This window comes from Dromaius novaehollandiae, chromosome 3 (genome assembly GCF_036370855.1).
Source record: "Dromaius novaehollandiae isolate bDroNov1 chromosome 3, bDroNov1.hap1, whole genome shotgun sequence".
NCBI lineage: Eukaryota > Metazoa > Chordata > Aves > Casuariiformes > Dromaiidae > Dromaius > Dromaius novaehollandiae.
The window spans coordinates 31018764-31036881 of record NC_088100.1 but is presented as its reverse complement, the minus strand read 5'-3'; positions in this window follow the sequence as shown (position 1 = coordinate 31036881).

Below are 18118 nucleotides of genomic sequence, written 5' to 3'. Positions count from 1 at the left end.
TTTAAGTGTAGGTGATAATCAGCATAGTTAAACAAGTACTGTACACAGGAAATAATCTTAATTTCACATATAAAATGATGGAGTCAGAGCTGACTTTGTGCTCAGAAACAAAATCTTTAAGTCAAGATTCAATAGGACATCTTGATTCTCAGTAACAGCCAAAGATGGAATAAAGTATTAGGAAGTATCAGGAAAGAAATAGAGAACAAAACAGAAATAATCATTAAATCAATGCAGAAATCCATAATTTGTCCATACCTTGAATACAGCTGGCAATCCTATTCCCCTCATCTCACAAAGAATATAACAGAATTGGAGAAGAGTCAGAGAAACACAATAAGAGTGATCAAAAGCATAGAACAACTTTTGTACAGTAAACAGATGAATAGCCTAGGTCTCTTCAGCATGTAGAGTACTGGGGCAGGGGGGGGGAATAGGGATTGGTGTTCCCTAACTTTTCCCATTTGAAAGGTAGGGGATGCCAAATGGGATTACACAGAACCAGTTCCAAAAAAATACCACTTTCTCATTCCCTCCCTTTCCCCTCCCAAAATGAGCAAGGAAGTGTTTCTCCATGCAATAAGTAATAGACCTGTGAAACTTAGTGCTGAAGGACACTGTGAATAGGCAACGTAAGGATTAAATGCGAGAGTGGAAAAAAATGGAAGAGAAATATACTTTGAGTTACTAAATAGATAGAAATCACCTCTAGCTCAAGAAATTCCCTGAAATGGTTGGAGAATAGGAGAATAATGAGTGATAGTTTGAAAACAGGGAAAATAGGAAATAGGAAAATTTTCAGGTTTTCACCTGAAAATTAACACAAAACAAGACATTTGCAGTATTGCAAGTAGAGCTAAATAATACATAAGGATAATAGGGATATATAGATATAACAATGTTTGCCACTAGTCCCTAGTTTCTTATCTATGGTGACCGTTTGCTGAGAAAGACAGAGAAAAAAGGTTAAAGACAAAGTTTCCTAACAGTTAGACACTATATTCTATGAAAATTATGTTCAGAAAAACAAACAAAAAAACAGGGTCTTAATAAATTTCTCCAGGGTACCATGGAAGGGAAAGCAACTTTGTTTTCATATTGTTCTCAAGTGAAAAGTTTAGTGGGGTTTAGCTAAAGATATCAGACACCTATATAATCAATAACCTAATAATAGAAATAAATTTTATCCAATATGTATTTGATCTCAATTAAGAATAACCCTAGGAACATAAACTTGAAGTGAAGAGCTTATACTACAGTACTCACTTAACCAGGAGGCTACAAAGCCATTTTCTCAATGAATCTCAGATGAAATCTCTCCAGTTCAAAAGAAGGACTAGCAAATGTATCATTTCCTGTCTAGAATACTCTCGTGGGAAGTATACACTTTTATTTCTTGAGGCAGAGAAGGGAACTTCTCCTGTGTCTCCAAGACAATTCACATGTTCCCAGTTTTCTTCATGAAAGCATGTCCCAGACTATGTATAATCACTAAATAACTGTACTGTTCCAGCTCCCACTGTATGTATTGCCTCATGAACAACGCTAAATAATTCTGTCATTTCATGCTCCTGCTGAATTATCACATCAGATTACTGCAGAGATTGTCAAACATTTTGGTTTTAAGTACTATTTCTACATAAATGCAGATCAACCAATCCCTTAGTTTTACATATATTCTGCATTATCTTTTTTTTTTTCTCCAGGATCCCAGAGGGAAAGGAAAATGGGTGACATGAAAAAGACCTTAATTCAGCACACAGAAGAGTATATCTAGATGACTGAATTAAGACTGAAACTGCAGTCTCTTTAAGATACATTGCTGGCTTTCATCACTGGCTCCTGATTCTATTCTTAATGAAATCCATGACAGTCAGGATTAAGCTCTTTGACAAAATATAAATGAAATTATATAACATTCTGATATACCACAAAATTGTTACTTTATTATATACAATAGTTTGGATATACATGACAGTCATTGACTTTCCTCAATGAGAATATCAAACCAACCTCTGCCGTGTTCCTGATAGGATGTAACTAACCAATTGTTCCAATAAATCCCAATGTACAAGTTCTATTACTGTTCCACACTGTATGGCTTCATATTTTCATCATATCAACGCATAAAAGATGAACATTTCCTTTAGTACTAGGCACCATTACAAATTCCACAGTAATCAAAAACTGTATTTCATTTTTTTCCAGCTATGTTCACAGATTTTAATATCAGATGGCCAAACTCAGGTAGCAGAGATCTATTAAAAAATACAAGGTCCTTTAAGTTAACAGTACAAAGAAAGAACACTAAAGTAATTTTGTACTGTATTGGAAAGAAAAAGACCATTCTTCCTTAACACCAGGGGAAGGACATAGAGCATATATGCCATGGAAAAACCACATGAAAAATTAGAACTAAAAATCCATATTTTTCCAGCATTTATTCTTGAGCCCTCATTCTTCTAAAGGCAATCCACTTTAAAGATAAAAATAACAAGACATACTTTATACAACTTTCACTTCCATACAAGGGTTTGCACAGGGCTGCTTTTCGTACCTTGCTAGCAGCTTTGCCCAGGTGCTTATTCTCAGTAATTCAGCACAGTTAGGGCCAATTATCTCACCTTCAGGATCCACGTAGCTGCTGTCTGCAATCACCCTTTGGTGACCGCAGGTTCTTGATAGTATTTTGTCTTGTAGTCTGCCTGTGAATTTAGCGTCTGTGTCAATAACAAAAAAGAATTAGTCTGTGTGAGAACATGCATATTTTTTTAGCTAACTACTTGAAAGGCATAGATCAACATTAACAACATCCATACACCTCTTCTTCACATCCTATCAAATTCTTTCTATAGGAAATTGTAGGCATTCCACCACATTTTTCTCAATTCTGTGTCTGACTTAATTGAAGCTTTGTTATAATTCACCATTATTATGTACAAGCCTCATTATTGGGATTGGGATTGTTATCTTTATTTAGTTAAATGAGAAACTATAAGGAAGAGGAAAAAAAACCTTAAACATGGCTTCAGATAAACCACTCCTGGCAAATGTATTAGGTTTATCAAGAAAAAAGAATTCCCAAACTGTTGTCTTTGCAGATTTTATTTTTTTCTTCTAGCCTAGCAAACTAAACATGAACACTAGTTTTGTCATGAAGATTAAAACTTAGGAGGTTACAAGAACAAATGATTTCTAGTAGGAAGAATATATGTGTATATATATATATATATTTTTTTTTTTTTTTGCAAGAAGAGGATATCTCGTTATGCTTTGTTTTCAGAGCCTTGGCTGGGATGTCAAAAAATTTAGGTCTGTGTAGGTGAGACTACACTTTAAGTAAAATAACCATGTATACAGACTGTAATTTTGTAAGCACTGAAAACAAGACATAATAGGAAGGTTCAAAAGAAGATTATTTCATATAGATCTGAAAGCACAGCTGAGAGCTGAAGGCAGTATAATAACTAGTCTTTACAACAAAACTTCTACTTGAATCTAAATGTGTTTTTACATGAGAATAATAAAAAATGCAAAGAGAGCATACTGGCACAGTTGGGTTTCACAGAAAAGGAAGTTCATTCTTGCTTCAAGCACTCTATGTATTATGACAAATAACATCAAGATGTTCACATACAAAGGAAGTATGGAAATGACTGAGCTATTGGATAAAACTGTATAGGGGAAAAAGAGGACCACCTCTTCCTACCTTTTCAGCACCTACATTTCGTGAAGAAAGACTTATCAGAGAACTCAAATTCAGGAGAAGATTATGACTGAAATCTGAGTCAAGTAAAGAAACCTAGAGTTAGGCATGTCAGTCCTGCAGAGAGATGGTATTTTAGATATACCTACATTTTATTTCAATTCACTTGAGTAGCTAAGATGTTCTTGCTCAGCATAATGTCTTCTCATTGTAAGACTGCACTCTTCATGCATTTTATGGGGAGCCTAGCCACATACCAATGGATCTTGGATTCAACTCTTGGATGAAGGGCATTCCTAAATTACTGACTTAGTACTGTAAGGCCTGACTGTTTTATATGGTACAGCTGTAATCAAACCAAACCTTTTTAATTTTATTTTTAAACATAACAAAAGAATTCACATATATTCAATGACTATGAATAAAATATATGATCAGAGTATCACAAAATTATTAACACTCACCAAGAAAGATTTCTAACTCATTCTTTTATCCTTTTCCTAAGCAAATGAAACAGCTGTCTTGTTTGATAGTATGTGCGTATTTGTATTTCTGTTTGTGCCAGCCCCATATAAGTGTTGAATATCTTGTTCAATTTCAATCAAATTTGACAGTTAAGTAATTTCAAAGACAATCAGAAATTTAACATCTTTTAGACATCATAATGTTGAATTACATTCTAGAAGTGTCAATTGATTGTGAAGTGAATCTACATGTTTAAATCAGGTATAGATGTCTACATCTGGTCTCATGAATATTATCAAAAGCTTCTAAGAGCCAGCTAGGGAAAAAATGCCTTATTGATGCCACCCCAAGGGAATACATCTAATCATATTACTATATTTCAGAGACTCTATATAAAAGAAGGCCAGTATATATATTTTTATACATACGTTTTTACATTATGTCTAAGTACATAAGGATACTCAAAGTACAGCAAAATTCAATGTGAGCATACTCTTCCTGGTGCAAAACCAAAATACAAGACAAATCTACATGGAATTAGTTTTCATTAGTTCTGCTTTCCATGATCAGACTTGTTACTAAGCTTAGTGGAGCAACACCAAAGCAGTTCTACATTAACTTTTCCTGACACTCCCTTTTCATTTTTTTAGGAACTACAGGCAGAATACTATTTATTAGCACTATTTCAAATACTGCATGTGAAAATACCATAAAATGAAACCGAAGCATGGATAGGTTGACCTTCCACCTTTCTTTTATGGCAGCAGAAGAATCTGACAATAATTAAATGCCTTGAATGTCAAACAGAATGCAGAATTGAAACAAAATGGCATTTGTACTTAGATTGTCAGTGTGCCATACAGCAAGACTGGACCAGAACTTCTAAATTAAAGTAAGGAAAAATAACTCTGAAAATCAACACCCACTGTTTTCTTATTTACCCTGGGGAGAAATCATCCCACGACAAAGAATGTGGTGTCAGCTGGATGCCTGCTGGGTGTTTTGGTGTACTTCTGCTGTTTGTACTGAATGGCATGCCCGATCTCTTATGGGGTAGTTTGATGGTGCCTCTCAGCAATTCAATAACGTATGAGTGGCATATCACTCTCCATTTCCCTTGACAATGCTTACCTTGTGGAGACAGATAAGAGGCTTAGATGCTGATAAGCTCATCTTCATCCTTACATAGAATACAGAATATCTTGCCTAACCGTTGATTTTGAGCGATTACCCCTGGAATTGCTAGTGTACTCAGCAGCATACTTTGAAAGCCGTTTAAACTAAAGCATGATGAGATTGAAGTTAGTGATACAGTACATTTCAGAGAAATTGTGTGATAGATGCAGCTCAGTTCTCCTGGAAACAATAGTAGTTGACATATCCGGGAACTATCAGGTTTCCACAGGGAACTACTTAACAAATCTCAAATCACAAATACTCTGTGGTTAGACAAACACAGAGCTTTGAAGAGAAGAAAATAGTCTATAACATAACTATCAGGCAGTGGGGAAAACTAATTCTTAAAAATGTGTTTCAATATAAAATATAAAAAAGAGGAGCAGTTTGGTACAGCAGAATGCAAGAATATTCCAAACTTTCCTGAGATGGTTTTTCTTCGATTTTAGTTTTTTGGTTTGTTTTCTTTAGCATGGTTTAATGATGAAAAAGATGTATGGAATAAATACTAATCCATATAAATTTGATCACATTTATGGAATATGTTTCAATATTTCTATATAAAATCAGTCGGTATGATGGCTTTCTGTTGTCCAATTAACTTCATCTGATGTTTTAGGTTTTTGCTTAGCTAATGAGCCTAAAATTAGTGGGAACCGCTTACTCCCATCTTCCTCACTCACCTAGTCCTTGACTAATTTGAAATCCAGGGCCTGACAGCCCACCTCTTTGTCCAGGCTCTTAGACAAAAATTTTCTATCTCAGTTTGTTCTGTCCATCTAAACTCTCTGTCTCTAGCTTGGTCTTCAGGCTTTGAAGATACTCTCCCTACAACATCTTGTAAACACTATTTCAGATTTATTTCTGATATAGAGAATGTACTTTTCTTTATGATCATAAAATAACTGATGGTACCAATTTTATTATGGTTATTACAGAATGTATATCATGTTCTCTCAAAACACAGACTAACATAAGTTAGGTAACTGAACTGTCTTCTCCACATTCATCAAGCCCTGTGTCCTTACTTTCAACACATTTAAAAGTCTGGGCAAAGAGTTTTTAGACAATTGTCTAGATCACTGGGATGAAATCAATGGTCAGCAATGTCTGTCCCTGAGCACAATGAAACTATCCATGGTAAGGATGCGTATCAGTGCAGATGACAGCTCCTTCTCAGGGCACAGTCCAGGTAGTGAAAAATACCTTAAACATACCAGCTGCAGACTTAGCTGTTTGACTGGGCCTATTCTTTCAACAACGAATGCACAGAGCACTGCAGGCATTTAAAATTGGGCAAAGAATAAAATACTCCATCCCAGTGTACAGCTGCGGTGCAATCGTGTGTCTCAGTTTAGATCTTCCCTTAAAATGCTCTGAACTGGGTAAAGGGAGCCAAGCAGAAAAAGTAAAGGACTGTGAGCTACCTGAATTAAGCAGCTTTACATAAGGAGCACTGGTGCCCTTGTAAGCTAATAGAGCACAAGTTCCCAGAATTGTCCTCAGGGATTCATAAAGAATGGGGTGATTAACTACCTGAAAAAAATGTTACGACATTCCCCCCCCCCCAAAAAAAAAAGAAAAACCAAACAAACAAGACAATAGAAAGTAGTACAAAATTCTCCTTTTATGGACTGAAAAAGGATGAAATCACATACAAACTGGGCAGGTAGAGACTTTAGACAATGGCCACATCCACATAAAAGAGTGATTGAAGAAAACTGTCACAAACAGACGTTTTTCTGAGTGTGAAGTAACATAAAAATCTATTCCATCTTAATTTTCTCTCATCCTTTTTTTTTTTTTCACTATTTAAATTTCAACATTCCAAAAGTCTAAAGACCTTCCTCGTTACTGTCAGCTGCAAAGTTTTGAGACTTTGCATGGTAAGACATACTTTTGTAAAGCTTTCAAAATTCTATTTCATAGAATACTGATAACACATTAATTAGAAAATTGGTAATTTTGCCAGTATAAAGGCAAGCAAAGGAAATGCACAATCAGTTCACAGAAACTATAATCACTTTAACAGTGATAATTTTAATATCTCATGGAATGTCATTTGTATTCTTCTAGTTAAGTCCAGTTTTGTCATTGCTGTTTAAATCTCATTGGTGGACCTGTAATTAACATTCTCGATTATTTTTCTCTCACAAAAAGAAAAAAATATTGTTTTAGAAATAATTCCCTAGTCTCTTAGATCATGTGAATTTACAAACATTTCTCTTTTATGAGTTGGTTATACCTAATTACTCCAAAAAAGAATAAAAATAAAGGAAAACCAGAATTAATCTTTTTTCCATCTTGCCCTTGTAATATTTTCATTAATTATTTGAAAGGTGAAACAAACACATTGTTATAATTTGTGTTAAGATTTAATGCTAAACAACATGTTTATATGTTTAATGGGTGTGTCAACAACACCATGATTATGTGAAAGATTTTCCCAGTAGTTAAAGGAACATTACTGAAAGAACATTAAAATAGTCGCTAAGGTTTGGGGGGGTTTTACATATACTAACTTTGAATAGAGCATTATGGTCTTGACTACTGCAGCATGACTTATATTGGATGTTTATTGAATATAGTAGTAGAGCTGCACAAACACAGATCCTGCAGTTTCAAAGAAGGGAAGACTTTGAACTTGTGATGAAAATCACTATTATGCCACATGCTTCCTAGGTTAGTTTAGCTGTTGAAATCAAGTCACAGATAAATTAGATGAAGGTCAATTCAGAGCTTCTGAGAACCTAGGTAGACTTGAAATTCAGCAGTTAAAGAATATGACAGAACTTGTTTTCCTCATTCTCAGGCTTTAGATTTTCTGGCAGGAGTCAAGGTTGGCTTCAGTAGAAGATTTGGGTTGGAGAAGAAGTGGCAAATCATTAGGAGAGGCACGAGGATGCTAAAGGGTCATAGCTTGTGGTGCTGTAGGTGAGAGTCTCTAGTCTCACTAATTCCCATCTCCCAGTCCCTCTGGACTGACTGGAGGATTCACTTTCAGTAGCCATCATTGCCTTCTGACTCCTCAGCTCCCTTTCTAGATCCCTCTTTCTTCCATTTGCTGTTTTATTTATTTATTTATTTATTTATTTTCCTTTCTGAAACTCTATCTTGGTATTTTGTATTACAGCAGTATTTCTCCACACACTTTCCAGCTGTCAGCACCATGGGCATTCCTTGCAGCATCCTCTTCTATATTTATTTTGTTTTCTCACATCTAAAGAAAATATTTGAAAATTTTCACAGATTTTTTAGAGTTCACAGGATTTTTAAAGTTTCATGCTTTTCCTTTAGGATGAATGTTTTCAAGTCCTGTGCTAGAGAATATCTGAAACTGAACTGATAGCCCTGATATAAAATCCTGTTAAATGGCTATTGACCTGTCGTTACTAGTTTTGTGACGTTTACTATTGTGCTAATTAATCAGGGTTTCTTCCATTTCCCTATTCTCTATTTTTTCCTCTTAAAAGCATGTAGAAATCTTATTTCTATTATCAGATGTGAATTTTCAGTCCCACATATAATCTGGACAATTGTTTTGTGATGAAAAACCCTTGACTGTATATATCAGAAGTATCATGCAGCAAATCTGTGAACCAAAAATATTTGATGAGACAGTTGCCTTTGGCAGCTTAACATAACTGCTATCAAACTTACATTTCTAGTTATACAACAAATAAATAAAAAGTGTGTAATGACTCTGCTACAGATTTAGCCTTCTGCCTTTTCAGTATTTTAAAAATGCAATAATTAGGTTGCTTTCAAACACTGAATTTCATTACCCATCAAGAATACCAGTGCCCATCAGCTCAGAAATGTAGTCCCATAGCATGATTCCTCTCATTGTGGGATGATGCCACAAACTGGTGAGATGACATCCGTGAAGAAGTGTCTATTTTTTTCAATTGACATGAGGGATCTCTAAATTATAAATAGAAATCTACAGAAAATACGTAAAAACCTGGGCGAGATGAGTGCAACCTATCTGTCTTATTACCATGAAAATACCACAGGATTCAAAGCTGTTCTTCCTAAATGCAAAGCCTTGGAAGATGTTGAGGTTACAGTAATCACCAGCACGTTTTGAGGTAAATTCAGATACTCATGATGTGCTGTTGAGCTCATGATGGGAGTGTTGCCCTGCTGCCCCTCATCTCTGAAAGTAAGTCTGACATAGATTATAGCAATATCTGTAACCGCATGTGTTCTTTTAACTCAAAAGCACCTCAGGCACTATAGTTCTTTCCAGACAGCATGTGGTCTCTAAATAAATAAGTATTTTCTAGTTTTATTTACAGTTCAGAATAAAGACTCAACCTTCTCAAGATTCCTCAGTATCCCCATGGTTTTTGCAGCTGACAGAGAATCTGTATACTACCAATAGCACAAGATTAGTAGCTGCCAGTTTTATCATTACTTTAATTAATGCTATATATTGCAGCATATCAATTTTTGTAATTTCTTTAAATATGCCTTTTCCCTCAAGTGTCAGTGTGTTTGAGTGTTAGTACCATCTAGTGTTTTGGTAAGGATGGCATGCAGCTTTGGAAAGTACTGATTTAGACATTATTTATAAAACAAGATACAGTGTTGATATTTCTGCAGTCATCTGCCCAGCCTTAGTTTGAGGACACAGAAATGTAAATGATTAACTCACACTAAATAAAGGTGCCAATTTACAATGTTTCGGCCACTCCACAGTAATTACTAATGTACCTCTGTAAATAGGAAAAATTAGAGGTTTGTTGTTTGCTTTCACTGAAAGGATGAACAAACTTTTTTTACAATGGGTCAATGTTATGAGTCTTTCCTACCCTATAGCAATTTGTTTATGCAATCCGTGCCTTCTGTGTATGCTTTGTTCACATGTCCCAATGATTACAGTGTACCCACAACACTTTGTATATTTTTAGGACAGAGAGGGGGAGAACTGCCATTTCCTGGAACTGGTATTCTCCATGGAGAATTCTCTATAGCATACAGAGACACTAGGTCTCTGACATTGGTTTAATCAAGCTTTAATTTTTTCATATAAAACAGACCACTTATAGAGGGAGACAATGATAGCAAAACTACTTATGGAATAGCAGCTGCGTGGAAGCTGGGCCACTTTCTGGAAGCATGCAAAATTGATGCTCAAATCCTGACCAAAAGTAGAAGGAACAAGGACTCTGAAACTGGTCTTCTAACCCCGGGTGAGTTCTGTAACCACTTCACTGCTTCTTTTTGACCATAAATTCTTAGACTTAAGAGCCCAGTACTGTCAAGACTTGACTCGCATTCACATTAAAAATTTTATGTTTCGTTGAAAATGGGAAAAACTATTCTGTCAGAAAATTACCGATGAACCTGGCAGACATACTGGAGATTAGAGAAAGTGAGGTTGATACGTGTAGCAGACATCTGGGCTTTCAGAAGAGCAAAAGAAGTGGAAAGGGAGAAGGTGCTCAAAAAAGGTGTTGAGTATCATGCATATTGTAAAGTAAAAATCATTGTCCTGTTGCTCGCTGTCTTTGCAGCATGCTTTACTTACAGATGAAGGAACAACAATAGATAGATGATGTTGAAGATAGTCTGCACACTGAAATATAGTAATCTTCAGTCTTTCCATTTGTATATGAATTGGCAGTTTTCAAACTAAAGTCTATTATATTTTGTGATTAATTATTCATGTATTAATATATACAGCCTTATTTTATGTTCAAAACTATCTATCTGTCTTTGTTACTATCGTCATTATCTGGTGACATCTGCTGTGTACCTCTGACTATCTGTCCCTTCTAACGAATGAGCCACTGAAGATATTAGTTTTATACTATGAGAAAATATTTACTGTGTTCATTGTGGAAAAACTAATGGAGTAGAAGAATTATCATTTTATGAACAAACTGAAAAGAGTAAAAAGAAAGGAAGAGATACAGTAAAATAGATTTTTTTTCCCAAAATGCACCTTTAGTAATAGAAATAATTATGTGTAATTTTTTCTTCACTTAAATGAAGGCTTATATTACAGCCCATATTAAATCTTCTGAAGTTCATCCTTGCGTTTGGGCAACTGACAACAATTTTGTCATTAAACTGTGAATTCAGTTACTGGCTGTAGGCTGTTCTCACCATTTTGATATTTTTGTTTCTTCAGTTTAAGAAACAGTACAAACAAATCACCATTTGCCTTGGTTCAAACTGCATGTGTAACCACATGTATTAATTCAAAGAATATCATATTATCCTAAATATGCATTACTTTTTTAGATAGAATCCACAATTTTCTTATTTTGTAACAATAAATAGTTAATAACAGCAATAATTAACTAGCAACAACAATAATGAAGTAGTAAATATACTTCACTCAGCTAGAATGTATAAATACAATATTTTAGCTGATTCTTATTAAATACAATCAGAAATAGGTACAAAAAGTCACTAGCACAAGTTCTTTTATATCGGTAGAAAAGACCCCTTTTTGCTGTGATTATTTAGAATTGTATTTGCCTTTTAAAAATCTGGTCCTGGCATTCCAGTTTTATCTCTGTTCTAAGCATTGGATGTCACATACTAAAATAATATAGCAAAGTAAAGAAACTTGGATTCATCCGCTAAATGTAACTTCTTCTCCATAAATCTCAACGCTAACCCCATTTTTGGTAAGCTATTTAAACAGCAGGGAAGAAGAATAGGTAGAGAATGAATTGGAGCTAGGCCACCATTTACTGCAGAAAATCTATTATAATCTAACTCCCCTAGTAACTATATTCTGCCTTCATCTAAAGCTAGACCTTGGATGTACCCATTACATTAAGGTTCATGACCTTTGAATTTCAAAATGTCTCAGTTAAAGTTGTTTGATTCAAGATGAAGCTCTTCTTGTTGAAGTTAGAATCCTAAGGGAAAACAAGAAAATCCACATGTAAAATGGAGCAGAAAAAGAAAAAATGAAGAAAACCTATTTTTTTTCTACAACTTATCTGCCACCTCACTTGATACTGAAAGATGCAATAAATATCATTGTTACCTGATCTGAGATTAGACAGACTTGTAAATATTTCAGGATAAGGCCTTGTTTTTCTGCCTTTTAATAGTAGGATCACAGCACTTACAGGAAGCAGTCACCATCAGCTCTCTTAAAGCAGAGAAAAAAAACTGAGAGGGGCTATATATTTTAAGATGAGACACCAGCAAAATGTTGCTATGTGAATGTCATAGAGTTTAAAAAATACTATGTACAAGGTAAATTGGAAATCAGAACCAGAATCAAAGTCAGGGGCATACATTTAAAACTCATAAAAGATAATATGATTTTAGTTGACATATAATTGACTAGTGAAATTCATTGCCATAAGATAATAAGGACATCAAGATGAGTACTGATACCTATAGGAATCCAATATGGAATGTAAGAAAATTCATAGTTATGCAGTAGAGGATAAAATAATTTAAAATTAGTATGAACCCATAAGCTCTAAGATATAATTAACCACAAACCGGCAGCAGTTAGAAATATTTTTTTCCCTGGACAGGTTATTCCTTGTGTGTTTCACAATTTGGTGCGTCTGTTTCTGATTAATCTAGTTGGACCATCACCACAGACAGTATATTAGGTTGGATGGCCAATGCAGTATGGCAGTTCTGTGCCTTTCTGTGCCCTTGTCTTTCAAAGACAGGTTTTTTTAGTTATCGTCTAGTATACTGTTCTTGAGATTTAAAATGGTTAAGATTTTAAAGTACTTGTATGATCTTTCTTTCCAGGAAAGCTCATCACAACAAGGCTTCAAAAATTATTCTTAGAAACATGTTCTGTCAATATAAGATGTTTCTCAGCACAGTGCACAGGGCATTTATAGTTTTGCTTATATATTTCCAAGTCAATTTCTACTGCTACTTTTTTTTTTTAATCAGATAAGAAATTAGGAGGAAAAAGTCTGTGTCTTTGTTGGAGCCGAAGAACTGTAACAAGAAACTTGAAGCTAGTATGTCTGCTAGTCCCACCTGCAGGAGTTGGCAGTAATAAAGGCTGCTCCACACTGAACGTAACTTTTTAAGTTTTCAAGATAGTCCTTGACAAATCTGTATCTTCCCAACTGTTTACTGCACATAAGGGTCTTGAAGCATTACACAGCATACAGACATCTTTCTGTATTTGCTCATACTGCAGATAATGATGGTACAAGAAGACCGAAACCCTGGGAGCAGATGCTTCATGTCACACTTGGAAATACCAACCACTAGGACTCCCCTTAACTATTGTTTTTTAAGCTGCATAGTTTTGTGGTTGAGGTAGCAACAAAATGCTAATGTTTAACTTTTTAATTAGACTATAGAGATAAATACAATCTGTTGCACTGTGAAAAATCTGGATTTTGACTGTTAAATGAAATTGCATGTTATTCTCCATTTAGTGTCATCCACTTAATCCTCCTATAAAGAAAACACATTCCTTAAACATGCAAAAAGAAAGTGAGGATTAATATTTTTCTGATCAGTTTTGCTCTGTCCATTTCCTCACCTTCAGCCCCCTAGTGTGACTATTACTGGACTACAGAAAGATAACTTTGCTTTGAATTTTCAGAAGCAGAGTAGCTTACTTGCTCAAATGCTACCCTTCCACCTTTTGAATTTGATAGCCTCATACTGCGTACGGCTCTAATTAAAGTTTGATGATATCTGTTCAATGCTTAGCAGATAATTTGCATCATAGATGCAACACATCTAACAGTTTGGCTCAGTTTGCCTCTTTCAATCAGGAAAGGCTCAAAGCTGAGATTTCATAAAGAGAGAATTATGACATTCCTCAAGAGGGGGGTCTTTATGTTTAGGAAGGAGTCATGGCAAGAATGATACAAGCTGCTTCTGGTTTGACCGGGTGGGAATTAGTAACTTAGTGCTACTACTGTTGTAGTGTTTTGTAGAAATGTATGGATCAAGTTGACTGAGACATACCTCAAAACCTTTAAGTAAAGCTCTGTTTAATGACATTCAGGATATTTTAAGACCTGCTACTTTTTCAAAGTAATTAAATGTAAATTCAGGACAGCAGAGCAGTAAACTGAGGTATCTCCAAAGTCCTCTGCCAGAAATTCACACTCTATTGAACAAGCTTTCTTTCACGTATCAATCCATTTACATATATTTAAAGAGGCTGTAGTCAAAGGGGGGAAAAAGTCATGCAAAGCTATGACTTATCAACAGCAGTGGTATTGTTTTCTTCGTTTTGAATCTCCCACTTCAAAACACACAAATCAAGTAATTCTCCTGCACAAGTCCCCATATGCCCTTCATTCTGACCTGTGCTGCTGGTAGTAGTCAAATATTCAGTTTTATTTTTGGAAAGATGCCTTGTGGCACTCAGTAAAGTAGTAAAAAGACCTCCCACTCCCACTCCTGCTTGCCCTTATAAAGAAGTTCAGAAAACCAGCTGGATGGTAGCTGAGATACACACTTGCTGCTGAAGTGAAGTTCCTCACAAAGTGACCCAGTATTTTTCAGTTAGGAAGAAAATTCTTTTGAGAGAATAGCAAATTAATTAACCTGAACAGAACCAAGACTAGAAGCAATTTTTAATCCTTTACAAAGTTACAAGTAGAAAATAAATTTATTGTCATTGTACTGAGCTATCAGTATAACTCATTTATACTAACTGATCTATTTTTTTTGAATTAAACAAACCTTAATAAAAAATGTATGTGGGTTTCTCAACTTCATGTTACAGCAGCAGCTAGTTTAGTGATGTCCTTTATGAATCGAGGGTATCAGTCTGTGGCTTGGACTGTGGGGCATTTAATATATCATCATTTCAAAAGAGCTTTGTCAGAATTCAGTGCAGAGTTCCATAGGCTTTTATGAACAATGTAACTTTGGCTTCTAAGAAAATTCAGGTACAGTTTTCCCTAGAAGGAGGAGTCATTTTAAATCTTACCTGGTCCATTTGGTGGGACTACATAACCAAAGACAGGGATGGATAACATACACATGCAATCAAGAAGGTTAGTATAGAACTGAATTTTGAGCCATATTCAGAAAGAAGTTAGTGTTTAGATGTTTTGGAAATAGGGTCTCCACAACCACATAAGGAAGCTTGGGGGTAGTATTACTTTTGCTCTTAAGTTCCATTTTTCCGAAGTCTATCTGAAGAAACCGTACATGAAATAGAATAGACTGAATCAATAGCGTGTGTCTAGCTTTATTTATTTGATACCCTAAAGTAAATGCAGTACTCTCGTGTCCAAGTTGCCACAAGATCCTGTACCTGAGGGAAAGAAAAACTCTAGAAAATGTGCCAAAGCTATACGATGCTACCTTTTGAGTATGAATGTTTTATTTTATTAAAAATATGAATAAAATAGTAACTACAAAGCTAAAAATTCAGAAGTCTTTTTTTTTCTTTTTCTTTACTAAGAAAGTATTATTAAATGGTATTTATATTTGAGGGTTTTTTTTTTTAATTTTTTCTAATGACCATCTTGGAGTTGTATGCCACTCTTATACTGTTTTTGAATAATTCAGTTTTCTTTTGATCAGACCATTATCCTTTCTGAAGAAATCCTGATATGTAGATTACTTTGAAACAGGGATATGTATCTCTTATTGTCTCAAAGGATCACATTTTTATGTTATACAGTTCATGAAACTGTGCATTAATAAATATATATGTTAATGCATCAGGACCCATACTACAGAATTTATAACAGCAGCATCTAGATTTTTAGATCGATTTTTCACCCTTGCTTTGCTCAAATATTCTAATCAATATAATTTTGAATGACATATGTTTCTTGTCATGAATGCCAAAATATACAAGTTATCTGACTGTATGAATAAATACCACATTTATATTTTTGTGTTTGTCTAGCTGTCAAAAAGAACAGAAAGACAGAGTTTGGTAATAGCTGGGTGGAAGAGGCAGACTGGGAAGAAGAAGGTAGAAAATGAAATAAAATCCTTGGAGATTCCTTAAAGATTTACCACTATTTCTATAGCTATGCAGAAAGGAAGTTTGTGTAGGAAAGCCTGCTCTGCAGCCCCACATATCCATAGGTAGCATAACGTAAAATGCCCATGAGAATAAGATGAAAATTCACTAACATAAAAACAACTCAGGAAGTTTGCTTAGGTTTTTTATTTCTTTTTTTTTTTTAAACTGAGCTAGTTATATGTAATTTTGAAAACTACTGGAATGCTAATAATTAGGCAACTTTGAAATACCTACTGTAATGTACCAGATTCATCCCTTGGGTACTACTAAAGCTAGGATTTCATAAGGAATGATTTGACTGAATGTGTCCAGAAAGACAGGATTTATTTTAGATAATTGCACTGCAGAGAAACATCCAGTGTGGAACAGAGAGAGAAAAAAGCACAAGAAAGCTTCAGATCAAGAAGATAATCTTACTTCCCAAAAGAAAATGGGATCTTTAAGCTCTTGGGTGCCGAAAATACCCAGGGGTTGATATATGGCAGTGCTTACTTCCACAGGTTTGTCTGTATTCTGTGAGCAGGTGAAAATGGAATTGTTAAGAGGTGAGATGACAGTTCTGTATCTATAACACATTCATCTTGAAGTACGGTAATATATTATATTCTTATCATTTTTTTCTACTAGCAACTCTAGACATATTTAGGCTTCTGAGTATATCTGTCTAAATGGCCATAAAATAGGATGTGTTCGAAGGGGAATTTGAGAAAGCACAAAAACTTGATGAAGCATGGCTGTCACAAATGAGGCAGATGAATATTTTGAATAGGTATGTATCACATCCACATAGTGGACAGATATAAGGTGATGCATAACGTGCATTATTTAATTGATATACATTATAAAATATGCAGTTATAGGGCTTCGCAGACTCTGAATATTGTCTCACAAAGGAGATATATGCTGCCTGGAGGATGATTTCCTCCTGTGAACTTTCTGCTCTGCAAGAAAACAGATTATAGTAATTTTTTATGACCAGTTATAAAGGATTTGGTCCCTACTTCTGAAATTGGCAGCAGCTCTTATAGGTCATTTGGATAGGCTAAGGAGTGTAAGAACAGCAGGGCTTGATATATTCTTTATCCTCTGTTGTTTCCTCTGGACTCTATTCTCTGTAGATTTGGTCCATTTTTCTAGATTTAGATATCAAAGACACAGAACAACCCAAAGAGGCAAGGATAGAGAGATGAAGCCTGGATCCCCCAAAGGAATTAATTCCAGTTCTCAGTGGAAGAGTGGGAGGAGATTTCTTTGTTTTCCATTCAAATCCACTTCGCCATGTTCCATGGAGGTCATTCAGGTCCACAACGGGAATGTTTCTGTTGGTTGGGTGTTCATATAATTTATTGCAAGTGGAGTATGTTAAGGGTCATGTTCCATGATATTTATGGAAAAATGTCAAACACTAAAGAACAACATAGAGCCCTGTGAAAATGTTCTCCTCTTGTGTTCCTGCTGTACAGAAAAAAACAAGCCTAAATAAGGCTAAGCAGAGATGACAATTCTAAAAAATCTCTTAGGTATTTTGATGCATTTACCAATATATCTAACATATTAGTGAAAAGTATTTGTCTCAGTTCTGCCCACGCACTCATTTCATTTTCATTTTATTCCTTGTTGGAAAAAAAAATCTATTTCCAAAGTTGTAAGGGCTTCAGTATTAATGTTTTCATAATAACAATAACCCTGTAAGAGTACAAACATGCTGGTACTCATCTCGTTTTCATTCCTTGATGATTTTAGGAATTTTGTGTTTTCATAATGGACATGTAAACATATTTATTACTTCAAAAAATCCC